The 13,376-nt window shown below is 51.0% G+C and overlaps 1 pseudogene; it reads left to right on the plus strand.

The window, feature by feature from the left end:
• The first annotated feature begins 2,724 nt into the window (after positions 1–2,724).
• LOC147664991 (uncharacterized) lies at positions 2,725–4,100 on the plus strand (annotated as a pseudogene).
• The last annotated feature ends 9,276 nt before the right edge of the window (positions 4,101–13,376 follow it).

Genomic DNA, 13,376 nt, shown 5'->3' on the forward strand with positions numbered 1-13,376 from the left:
CCCACCATAGACAAATGCAATTACTTTTGTTTGAAACAAACATATATGTCTGTTAGAGGATATTGGAATGTATTAAAACAGATTCAACAGCATTCGTTGGGGGGGGGGCAGGGGGGGGAGCTCACCATGTTCACATTGATCTGTCCCAGCCTAGAAATATAAGGCAGGTGCAGGATGGTTGACTGTGGTCCAGTCGTCCAGCTGTTTTACAATATTAAGACCTTGCTTGATATCTGATAGACTGGGGTAACCAGTGATAGGAGACAAGAATTTTACGCTGTAGCACCTCCGAGCACACATTTGTGAAGTTTAAGATGTGTAACCTTTGCTTGTTGACCTTAAAATCTTCAACAGACCCAAAATGATCAAGTAGTTCTACGACCTAGGGCAGGGACTTGCATGGTTTGGTTAGTTTAAGGAGCAAGTTATCAGCGAAGAGTCAGGTCTTTGGTGATTCACTGCAAAATGGATTCCCAAACCTTTACATGAGGCTCTCATCTGTATTTCCAGTGGTTCAACTAGGGAAGTAGAGAAAACTGACATCCCTGTCTATTCCATGAAATAACAGGACTACTAAATAACAGGCTGGAGTGTGACTTGAGGCTGTTAATCCTAACTGGTGTTGTGAGAGCTTTATTAGCCAGCCAAGATCCCTCCCTTGAACTTCCGGCCCAGTTAGAGTTTGTCCGGCACAACATCTAAGAAGGCCCAAATGACTTGGTCAAGTGCTTTTTCAGTATTGAATGAGGATGAGAACAGGTACATTACTTTTGTGAACTTTTTCTACTAGATGAGCTAGTGTTCTCATGTTGTCCACCCCTGCCAGTTGCCAATGAACCTGACTAGGTTTAATCAGGCCAGGACGCTGAAGCTAAAGGTGCATTGTTAAACATTTTGTGTAGAGGTTTGTGTCTGTGTTGAGGAAGGTTCTGGGTATATAAGATGCATACCTACCTTTTTTTGTTGAGACTGACAACTTTATTCTCAGTGATCATTCAGTAACACACCTTTTCTTATCAAATAGGCCCAAAAGGGAGAAAGGGGTTGGCCCCTGCTGCACACACTGCCTGGCTACAAATCAAAGACGACCACTGTTCTTAAAGGTATGCACCAAACTACTGTTGTTAAAAAAAAAAATCAGACAGCAATTTTAAGACCCACATTTGCTGCTAGGTGTTAAGGTTCACCCAACAACATCTGGACCCTGAGTTTGTAGCTGAAGGACCTTAGATCTTTTGTTCTTGCAAGCAGCACCAGCATGGCCTATCCTAGAGATATACTTTGGTTGCCCACAACAGTTGGGTGCCTGGTGGGAGACAACAGTATGAAGCCCACCTGTGTTACTCGTCACCACCATCCAGACACATTCTTGTGAGGAAGAGACCTCACAGGCCTAGAAACAACAGAAGGTCATGGCTTAGAAGTACTCACCAGGTAGGATGAAAGTCTGAAGAAGCCCCAGCCTGAACCAGTATGGCACATGAGGCAGTCACACAAGTATTGAAGTAAGCCTTCTTAATATTTGCGTCACAACAAACAAATGATGGTCAGAATACTGAAAATGCAAACATACTCCCTCAGTCAAAAGATCTGGTTAAATCCATTGTTCTTTTGCCCACTACGCCACCCCAGTTTGGACCCAGGCATATGCAAATCAGTCTTGACTCTGTGCCCCAAGGGAACAGTCCAGACCGAACTGCCAGGCCAGGTCCTCCCTGGATTGGAAACAAGCATCCTGGGACCTGTTTCAGAGTATGTCACCCTTCTTCAGCCAGGCTAGCTTGAATCCAGTTGCACAGTGACCAAGGGAGCCACGTCTGGGCATACCCATGCTCTCCATGCCACTGGAGTCAAGCTATTCTGGCTGATGAGGGCTGAAAAGCCTGAAACCGGTCCTAGGATGCTTGTTTCCAGTCCAGGGACGACCTAGCCTGGCAGTTCGAGCTGGACTGTTCCCATTAAGCGCAGGGTCAAGACTGATTTGCATATGACTGGCTCAAAACTGTAATGGCATGGTGAGCAAAAAAATTATGGATTTAGGCCCAGATCTCAGTACTGGGGTGAATGTATGACATTGTTCCGCATTCTGTCCATCAATTGTTCTTTTTGCATTTGTCACACCGAGTGGGACGAGTATGCCTAGACGTGGGTCCTGTGCTCTCCATGCCACTGGAGTCAAGCTATCCTGGCTAATCACCTGCCTGCGGTACCTCTAGTCGACACTAGAGGTCACTGTTCTGCTAAAGAGCTACTTGGTGCTTATATGCACACAAATGCGCTTTTAAGTGCTACTGCTGGAGCTTTGCCTGCTGAGGAAACCTGCCTTCTGGACCTTCTGCCTTCTGGACCTGCCTTTCTCCCTGCTGAGGACCACTGCCTGCTGATGCCACCCGCCGCTTGGAGCTGCCTGCCTGCCGAGGTCTACCTTCTGGGGTTGCCTCACCTGCTGGAGCTGCCTGACTTGCTGGGGCTGCTTTCACTGCTGGAGCTGCCTGCCTGCTGTGGACTGCCTGAAGGAGCTGCCTGCCAGCTGGGGACCCCTTGCCAGCCTGAGGGAGACCCCTGCCAGCCCTCGCTGGGACACCCACCCTGCTGAAGCTGAGGGTCTGCCTGCGTCCTCCACCCAACTGAAGGGGACCTTGTCTACTGGCCTGAGGATTACCCACCTGCTAACAGCTCCCTGAGGAATCACTCTTCTTCTTCTGGGCACTGTAGAGCAGCAGGATGAGCAGACCTCTGAATCCATGGTTCCACAACACCGTAAAGCTGCAGAGGAAGGTAGAGTCAGATGACTCCACACTGCACCTGAGCAGGAAGATCTTCACTGAGCTGCTGGTAACCAAGATGTGGTTCACAGCAGCAGAAATCTTGTGCATCATGTCGGATGCACCCAAAGGCATCTACCCACTTACGTTCATGTCTGAACAAATCTGCAGGAGGTATTGGCAGATGTGCTGGTCATGACGGGAGGAGAAACCTTTCTCTGACTTCCACCTGGAATGCCAACTCGTGCTGGAGGTTAAGAGAATGACCGTGCACGTCTATAACCCACATGTCAATATGAGAGACTTGACAACCTTCCTACGCCGCCAGAGCACAGTGACGAAAGAACCCTCCTGCAACCTGGATAGCAACGGCATCTGGGATGGTAAATGGACAGTGATGGTGAAGCTGAAGGAGGACCCTTAGTCCCCAGATGGAATCCACCACCCCCCTTCCAGCTTCTCCCTATGGCTGCACTACCCTGGGCAGCCCAAACTATGCAACAGGTGCAGCAAACCAGGCCACACCGGCAAGGACTGCACGGCGCAAGTATGCAGAAACTGCAAACAAGACGGCCACACGGCAAAGAACTGCAAAGAGAAAACCACATGCAACCTCTGTGGGGATGTAGGCAACCTCTTTAAGGACTGCCCAAAAAGAGCAAAATCCTACACCCAAGCTGCCAAACCTCCATGGAGTGACCGGAGGAGGCGGACGAGACCAGGCCTTCAGTCCCAGCCCCGAGGCGGGAGAGGAGATCTGGTAAGGGGAAGGCCTCCAAACAGGATCTGCCCAACCAGGACACCGCCAAGGTCCTGGAGCTACAGACATCCAACGACACCACACCTGCTATCCCTGAGCCCGGAGGGCACAGTGAGCCAATCGAAACTCCCACCCCAACTGCCACGAGGACCAGGAGGAAGGTCCCTGGACAACACAGGAGTGCAGGTAAAGGAGACACTCAACGGACTCTGAAGAAACGCAAGAGACCAGTGAGCACCCACAACTCCTACTCCTGGCTCGAGGATTCAGAAGAAGAGAAGCAGCCAGAACAAGACACCCCGAATGAGCAACTCAATCAAGTGACAAAAGTGCTGAGGGAGATGGGGGCGCTGGCAAACTCCATGGTAGCGCCCCCACCCCCATCGCCAGCAACAGTAGAAGAGGTGGAGACCACCATTAAGGACCAAGAGCAAGACCTGCCTGTCACCCCAGAGGAGGTAGACCCTAAGCCCAGTCAAGAGTGTGGAGCAGCCATCGTGCAACAGCAAGCAATAGCTGCCCAGCAGGAAGACCTAGCACCAGAGACCCAACAGGAGGCTAAACCAGCCCTGTAGGTAGCCTTGTTGAATGTTTTTGTAACCAATTGCTTTGACTTGATAATTAGTCTTTAAGTATTAAGTTTACTCTTAAAAACTAATAATGATGGCTATTTCATTATTTTCCGTAAATGTCACAAGTATTAGAGGCAGGCGCAGATGTGCTAGTACTTTCAGTTTTCTTGCCAGCGAGGAGTGTGATGTGTACATGATTCAGGAATGCTCTATCCCCTTTGCAACATCATACAGACACCTAGAACAGCAGTGGACCCTAGGGCCTTCCTTTTGGTCTGGAGGGAACAACAGTAGGTCTGTAGGAGTGGCTACCTTAGTCAGAGGAAGGCGTTTCACAATGGACTCAGTCACCGAACTGGAGGGCGGCAGGGCTCTTGTCGTCGGCGGTTCGTGGGCAGGAGAGCCAGTTAGACTTATCAATGTGTACGCCTTTTCTGACGTAGGTGAGCGACGTGAGCTGTTTCAGCGCCTCAGGCCACAGGCCACAGTTGGTCACCTCAAGAACAATTTTGATGGGTGGGGACTTCAACTGTATTCTAGAAGCAGGTGGTAGATGCGGGGCCAGAGCGGGGGAAGGATGGATGGATGGAGGATGATGCTGCAAAATAACTGGTGGAGATAGTGGGTGAGGCCTCCCTGACAGATGTCATTGGGGCCATGGGGACAAACGCCAGGAACTTCACCTGGAGTCGCTATGATGGCTCCTTGCGCTCCAGGATAGACTTCATCTTTACCTCTCAATCCTTGAAGCTCAAGCAACATTCAAGGGTGACAGTACATTTCTCTGGCCACAGCGCTATCCACTTCCAAGGGGAACTGACGGGCAAGTTCCTGACAGGTCCAGGCACTTGCAAACTGAATAGCTCTATGCTGGAAAAAGAGGGGGTGAAGGAGGAGTTGAGGGAGAAATACACCCAGTGGCAGGCCATGAAAGACACATTCCCATTCCCACCATTCCCACTGGTAGCCCTCATCCCCAACAAAAACATTACGGACCAGTCCATGCTGTACGGGCTGTTTCCAGGGACACACACAGTGGAAACTATCCAGGGGTGCTGGAGACTCCTCTGCTGTATTAAGGACATTCTCCTGTTCACCAGGACCCGCCTGGTGACCAATGGAGAGGTGGTAAACAGAGAAGGGTGACACCGGATGGTGCTCAGCCTGCTTAGAGACTATGCAGCCATGGACAAGAAGAGGAAGAACTGTAACAAAACCCTCCTTCCCCACTGTACTCTTTAAAGTGGCGGCCCCATTAAAACCGTAAACGCTATCTGCAAACATTTCTGATTCCCAAACTGATGGAATGTTAAAGTTTAAATGCATTGATTGAAAAGTTGAAGTGGACTGCCTTCCCTAAGCGGTGAGGTAACACTTCCTTAAAAACTACGTATCACAACTTTTAAGCACTTAGTAAAAGTTTTTGCCCCAAAACTTTAAAAAAAAAAACGGTCCTAGGATGCTTGTTTCCAGTCCAGGGAGGACCTGGCCTGGCAGTCCGGGCTGGACTGCTCCCATTGGGCGCAGGGTCAAGACTTATTTGCATATAGCTGGGTCCAAACAGGAATGGCATGGTGAGCAAAAAAACAATAGATTTAGGCCCAGATCTCTGTACTGGGGTGAATGTATGACATTGTTCAGCATTCTGTCCATCAATTGTTCTTTTTGCATTTGTCACTCCGAGTGGGACGGGTATGCCTAGATGTGGGTCCTGTGCGCTCCATGCCACTGGAGTCAAGCTATCCTGGCTGATGAGGGCTGAAAGCCCAAAACCGGTCCTAGGATGCTGGTTTCCAGTACAGGGAGGACCTGGCCTGGCAGTTCGGGCTGGACTGTTCCCATTGGGCGCTGGGTCAAGACTGATTTTTATATGGCTGGCTCCAAACTGGAATGGCTGGGTGAGCAAAAAAACAATGGATGTAGGCCCAGATCTCTGTACTGGGGTGAATGTATGACATTGTTCTGCATTCTGTCCATCAATTGTTCTTTTTGCATTTATCACCCCGAGTGGGGCGGGTATGCCTAGACGTGGGTCCCGTGCTCTCCATGCCACTGGAGTCAAGATGAAGTACGTGAACCTGATTCCTGTCCCGTGGCGTGGAGGAGGAGTCTGTCTGCAGCTGCGAGCTGAGGTGCCGGAGGAGCAAAGCAAAGCCGGCGGTTGGCCATCTCTGGAGCCGGGCAGATTGAGCGAGGTGAGCGGAGTAGAGCAAGTGAGGCAAGGCGGAAGCGAGCTTGCACAACAGAGGCTCGCTTTCCCCTTCTCCTCTTCACTCTACAGCCAAGGCAGATGCCATCTGAGTTGGTTGAGGGGGCGGAGTGGAGGTGCAAGAGGAGCCAGGGCTGGTGCTAGGTTACCAGGTCAAGCGGGCAATGTGAGCTGCAAAGCTCCCTGCTCCCTATTGCTACGTCCTGCCCGAACGCACAAGCCAATTGCAGCGCCAGAAGCTGTTGTGAAAGTCAAAAGGGCGTGCAGGAATTCCGGAATGCCAGAGGGCCCCGTCATGCAGCTAACCTAATTACCATACAAGTTGAAACGCTTCAATTTATGGCTGAATAAGGATTCCTCTTGCTCTTCTACCCTGCAACCTAGGAAGATGGCGAATTTCCGCCTTGCGGCTCCTGCTGATTTTGCCTCTGCGGGGGTCCTGGTAGTTAAGAGCGACGGAGAGCCCTCCACAGTGCTCCTGCTAACAGAGCCATTGTGAGCAACGCGGCGCTTGAATTTTGCGCCGGAGTAGCTAAGGAGCACCTGAGGGTCTGTGGGTTGACAAATGGGTGACAAACCACGAGTTTAGGCAGCAGTTTAAAGCAGCAGTATGCAGCGAGAAGCAAGCGGAACTTGTGACGCTGAGGAAGGAAGGACGCAGGCGAGTTAAGGGGTCCGGTGATGCACTGCAGTGTCGCGGTGCTGCAGAGGCTGCTGCGGGGGACGGAGTGTTGTGGCAGACCTCCAGATCCTACAGCCCTGTCCCCAGCTACACCGGAAAGACTACAAAATCCGCAACCCATAATAAAGGACGACTGATACCTGGGACTCCTGGGACTGAATCCTGGGACAGATGAGACTGAAAGAAAAAACTGCTTTCTGGAACTGGTGGCCTGCAGAGTGCAGCAGAGAGGTAAGCAGCGAGCAATGAGTGGTAAGACCTCAGCAGCGAGTGGAGAGCGGAGATTGGCAGTTGCACCCCCGTCGATTGGTTGGTGAGCGGTGAAGTCGCAGAACAGCAGAGCCACAGCCACAGGAACTGTAAAAGTCTACAAAAGGAGCGGGTGGCCAGAGACGCCAACCCTCTCTGGTACCTCCTCGGGCACCAGCCTACCCCTGCATACCCCTGCAAGCCTGCAGCCCATAACGCTAGCCGCTGACCGACACCAACACGAAAAGTGACAAAAGGGCAACAAGGGATGGGCCCTGGACTCGGAGCTTTTGTCCAATAGCCAGAAGTTAACCCCAGGAGCACTTCTGGCACAAGGGGCCAAAAGAAAGGGCTGATTGCTCACGACCCCGGAAAGCCTCATGAGCCACCCAATAACGAGACAATAACAAGGTCTATGAGGAGCAAATCACTAACAGACAGCTCAAATGAAAAGCCACTAGAGGTAGACCAAAGGGGCTTGATCAGAAACTTCCTAATTAAGAAAAATGATCCCCTCAGCAGTGACAACGGCACTACACAAGACGCTCTACTCGCCGGCCCACGCTCGGCTCATGAAAACTGCGTTAATGATCGCCCGATCATACACCTATACCGAAGGAGAAGACTTCTCCCTGCGAGGAACTGAGGACCTTCCAGGAAACGGCCAGAGCAGCTCACAAGCATCCCCACTCAAAGCAACCAGAAGCCCTCAACTCTATTCAGGACTCTGCCCTACCTCCGGACCCCCCGTCCTGTCCCGTCTCGCTCTCGGCCCCCCTAGGACTTCTGTCCGATTTTCCTCCACTATCCTATGAAGTCTTAAATGCTCTTCTCGACAAACTTAAATCGGGATCCCCCTTGGACCCCTGCCCTCTCAAAATATTGAAAAATTGCAGAGAGGTCCTGCTTCCCCTTTATCTTGATGTAATGAATTCGGCAATTTCAAACGGCGTCTCCCCTGCAACTTGGAAGCTGGCTATTGTAAAACCTTTATTGAAAAAGCCCACTCTGGATCCAGGTATCCTAAAAAATTTCCGTCCCATATCACTTCTCCCTGCCCCGGCCAAGATGCTTGAGGCCACCACAATCACCATCTCAGCGCCTTCCTGGACAATGCCAGCCTGCTAGATCCATCTCAGCATGGCTTTCGGAAGGCGCACAGCACCGACTCAGCCCTCACAATGGTGGTCAATAACATCCGCGCTAAGGTCGACAGATGTCATACTACCATCTTGATCCTGCTCGACCTTACAGCCGCTTTTGACACCCTGTCCCCATCCATCTTGGCTAGGCGTCTCGGTGAGATAGGAGTGGAAGGACCGGCTCTAGGTCTCCTGACATCCTTCCTCAACGAGCGTGCTCAAAAGGTCAAACTGAGTGACTTCCTTTCCTCCGCTAAGCCTTTGCATTGTGGGGTCCCACAGGGCTCATCCTTGAGCCCTACACTGTTCAACATATATGTGGCCCCGCTTGCAAGGCTTGTTAGATCTTATGGACTGGAAGTCTTATCGTATGCTGACGATACCCAGATAATGGTCTCCTTATCTCATTCTGTGGAGGCCACGGCCCTTAATTTTAAGAATTGCATGGAAGCCGTGGCAGGTTGGATGTCCTCGAATTTCCTCAAACTTAATGGGGAACAAACTGAGATCCTCATCTTTGGTGGCAAACAAGATCTTTGGTCGGAGGACTGGTGGCCACCCTCCCTTGGAACATGTCCCAAGCCGTCCCTTGCTGCCCGGAATCTGGGGGTCACTATTGACACCTCACTTGCTTATGACAAACAAGTTAATAAGACTGTTTCCACCTGCTGTGGGGTTCTGAGGATCCTCAGGAATCTAGTACACTATCTCTCCCCCGATGCCCGGAAACAGGTTGCTGTGGCCCTCATTTCTCCTCGCCTGAACTACTGCAATGCACTCTACCTTGGCATCACAAAAAGCTTATTCATTGCCTCCAAATTATCCAAAATGCTGCAGCCAAGTTTGTTCTGGATGCCCCTAGACGTTTTTCTGTTTCAGGAATCAGAAAAAATCTCCACTGGTTGCCTGTACAGGCCAGGATTAACTTCAAGGTCCTTGACTTACCTACCGTGCTCTACACGGCCTCGGTGCTGAGCACATTGGGTCCCTCGTGTCCTTCTACACCCCGGGCAGGGCCCTGAGATCGGCTCACAAAAATCTTCTGACGATCCCTCGGACCGTCAAGGCCAGGTGGGGAGAGAGGGCTTTTTTCTCCCTTGCCCCCAAACTGTGGAACACGCTTCCAACTGACCTTAAGGGCCAGCCATCTCTTGCCCTTTTTCGTAAAAATCTAAAAACCTGGCTTTTCGCAGAGTCCTACCAGTAAATTTGCCTCTCTCAGGTGCCTCCAACCACTCTGCTGCTTTTCCACCAGATGCGCCTTGATGCCTCCGGGTTAAGTTGCGCCATATAAATCCCCAATTCATTCATTCATTCAATTATGGGGTGGAACCGCCCTCTTTTTACAGATAATGGGCAGGGCACTACAATCAGCAAGACCCCCGACATAGCTGTGCCCAAAGGTGGCGCTACAGTAACCACGACGGTGCAAATTTACCAGCCCAACGCCCTTGGTCTATATCTACAGTCCACGGAGTCCAGTGAGCCCCAATACAAATTCAAAGAGCCAAAACCAACAAACCCCTGGTCCCACCTAGCTCCCCTGGTCCCAGTGTCCCCTGTGGTTGGGGAGCTCACAGCCTCCTTCCTTCACAATCTTGGTCAAAAGATAGAAAGAACCCTTGATCTAACCCCAAACCTGTTGTGGCCCCTAGCGTCCCCACGGGCCTCCAACTCAAAAGCTGACTATCGCAACTGCAACAGCAGCGCCGCCGTGGCCTCAGAGAAATCATCCTCGATTGAGATAACCAGCGAAACTAATAAAACCCTCCTGTAGCAATCGACCAAGATGGAAGTGCAAATAGAACTTCTATAAGCAGTTGCAGGGGGCCTAGTTGACATTAGCTCCAAGGTGGAGCTCCTAGACAACAGGAGCTCCCAACATGTGGCTTCCAACCGGGGCGACTGCTCCTGCCATTGCTCAAATCTCATCGAGAAGTGGGCTTCCCTTCCTGAGGTCCTAGAAGACATAGTTGAGATAGCGAAAGGGCGAATGGAGGCACAGACTTTAATCAACATTGACTATTGGGCCAAGCATAACAGTCATTACCCGAAGGTGACCCAGTCAGCAGGGGTTCCATCATGACAGAAGAAAACAGCAGACAACAGGAAAAGCGCAGAGCAAACTACCAACCAACCCGTCAGCAACCCACAAAGCGTCAATCTCAGGGCCAGCTACGCCATTGGAACAGACCTGCAGGAACACACTTCACTCGTGATGGACACACACAAACACGCTTTATCAAGGAGAGCAAAAAAGAAGCTGAAGAAGCAACAGAAAAAAACAAAGCTGAAAGTGATACAACTGCAGTCATTGAAGAACAATCAACTGCCCGCACAATGGGGTACAAAAGCCACCCAGTTTTACCCAATTTTCACCGACAAAAACTGGGGAAAAAAGGTCTCCCTGCCTGTGGAAATTCAGCATAAGCCAACTATATTACCAAATACCTCCAGTGAGAAGGGCCTAAAGTCATCAGCAAGGCCAAATCACCTTACAGACAACGATCCAATGGTCAGAACAAGTCCATCTCCTGCAGAATTACTTACCCAGATAACTTTGGAAAAATCAACTCTACAGTCGGTTAGCCCAAATCCTAATCCATCACAATCAAGTCCAGGGCCTCAGCATGTCACGAGGAACAGCAACGATCAAAGCAAGTGGCCCCAAGCAGGTCTTGCCTCAAGCCACCAAGGAAACACCCGCATAGGACCGACCCCAGCAGAATCAGCTCCAGAAAGGGGAGAAAGGTCCCACACCGTGGGTGCACCAGCAGTAGTATATGAGGTGGTCCTCACACCGAGATTCCTCAGTACCGGACAGCATGACATCCTAAATCGGAGTAACATTCTCCGCCTCTTCAAACACCTGGACACCCTAGATAAGATACACTGGGGACCTAGAATGGGTAAAATTCCTGAGTATGAGGGGGAACACACACGGCGATTCTTCAGTGGTGGGCCTGAGGAATAAAGAAATACAACAAGCCGTCGTAAACAACTTCACTGTACTCGCTGAGTGGGGCATTGAAGTTCAGACGCTGCCACATCCAAAATACCCACACGTCCTGGCCCCAGACACTGGGAGAAAGGTCACCCGGTCGGTCCTGCACGGACAACCCACTTGGGATCCCTGGATAGAAGCCAGGTGGCCAAAGGGACCCAATGGGCATCAGAATCTCATGCCAAAACATTCATTGGGTTATACGTACCACCTCCTTAACCTATGATGAAAACCAACATGCAAGAAGGAGGCCACAGTATTCCTAACTGCGACAAAAGCCAGCCTGTCAGAGGAGATGCTGGCCCAGTACTAACCCACAAGCAGCATTTAACAATAGTTTCCTGAAACATAGCAGGGATCAATAAAATCTGCAAAAATGAAAATCTGAAGCAGTTCCTGGAAAGCGGGGATATACTCTGTTTCCAAAAAACATGGGCCCTGTCCAGTACCCCTTTGGCAGGGTATTAGGAACATCAGGTCCCAGCCATAAAAAGAAACCTTTTCGGCCGTCCAGCAGGCGGCTTATCAGTATTTATAAAGCACAAATGTGCCCTCGCAGCAACAGCCATCAATGAGAACTCCGCAGGCCTGCAAGCCCTACAAATCAGAGGTTTGAGTATCAATAAACATCCAATGCGCCTGCTGGTAATAAATTGTTACATCAATCCCGCACAGACCCTCATGAAAGACCAGCTGGAGGCACTGGCACAGAACCTAGAAAACCTGCTAAACAAACACAAATCATACCAGGTAATTCTAGCCCGGGATTTTAATTAGAAAGATCTTGACAAAACAGAATCACCCCCCGGGGACCTGGCAGGGCAGCTCTCTTGCAGGACTTGACAATTATAAGCTGACATCAACCTACGTACTGAAAAAAGCTTGCAGGGCCTCTTGGCATCCTCAGTTCACCTTTCGAGGCGCCTCACGAATCGGCTATATCATGGCCAGCGAAGAGATGTCGGCCAGAATGGAAGACTTTGAAGTCGAAGATCAGAAGGAAAGCGAGCACAGGCCATTAAGAGCAGTGTTTCAGTTGGACGTACCGCCAGCCACCATCTACCAATACATCGGGAGGAAAAACACCGCTTGCTGAGGAGGATCAAGTGGTCAGACAAGACCGGGACCACACTCTCAACATGGCTGGGCCAGGTACAGGCAGGGAGACTGCCTGCTTAGATCTCACTCATAAACGGATGGGAAAACATTGTTGAGGACCTACAAACCAAGCTTGAGAACCCCAAGACACAAATCGCGAGACCGAAAGGGCAACTGAGACTAGGAAGCACTTGTCCAAGCCCTCTTCTAGATCCGTTGAACAATTCCTACACGGCAGGAAAAGCACAACCCTACCTAAGCGATGCACTCAATACACAGGCCCGAAGTAAAATCTTATTAATGAGGCTGACCGCGCTTGGGATTGCGGATTTCGATCCTGCGTGGGCTCAAAGAGGGGAATCCACAACTTGTAGACTATGCTCCTACAGGAGGGAATCCTGGCTGCTGTCCCAACCTCAATAACGAACGACGGCGACTTCTGCGCTCGATCTGCATCAACCAGGGTATAAAATAGTGCAGTGAAGCTTCAGCCTTGTGTTTTTCAACCACCAACACAATGGATGTAGCGAGACTGGCGAAATTCATCCATCAAATCAGGATAGCTTTAAAAGCTGCCTATGGGGGCGTGGCCGAGACAGCGATGTGAGCGGACGCATCTCGTGCGAGCTCTGTCGCCCCGCTGTGCAATTAGCCTGATTTCGCGAAGTCCGGGGTTTTTTTTATATCCTGGGGGGCCCCCTGTGTGCTCTGAGCCCTGCCAGCATTATATCCCGGAGGCGAGTCCTGGCCGTTGGGGATCCCGCTGCAGACGCCCGGAGCCCCGGGACCTCAGAGATCGGCCCCTGGCCGCCATCTTCCTGCAGGGTCTGCCGCCGAGACGCCTGGCTCAGCTCTCCCTGAGCGGAGCCGATCGCTGACGTTGGCGAGGTGCTGG

This window comes from Lissotriton vulgaris, unplaced genomic scaffold (assembly GCF_964263255.1).
Source record: "Lissotriton vulgaris unplaced genomic scaffold, aLisVul1.2 SCAFFOLD_1787, whole genome shotgun sequence".
Lineage (NCBI taxonomy): Eukaryota > Metazoa > Chordata > Amphibia > Caudata > Salamandridae > Lissotriton > Lissotriton vulgaris.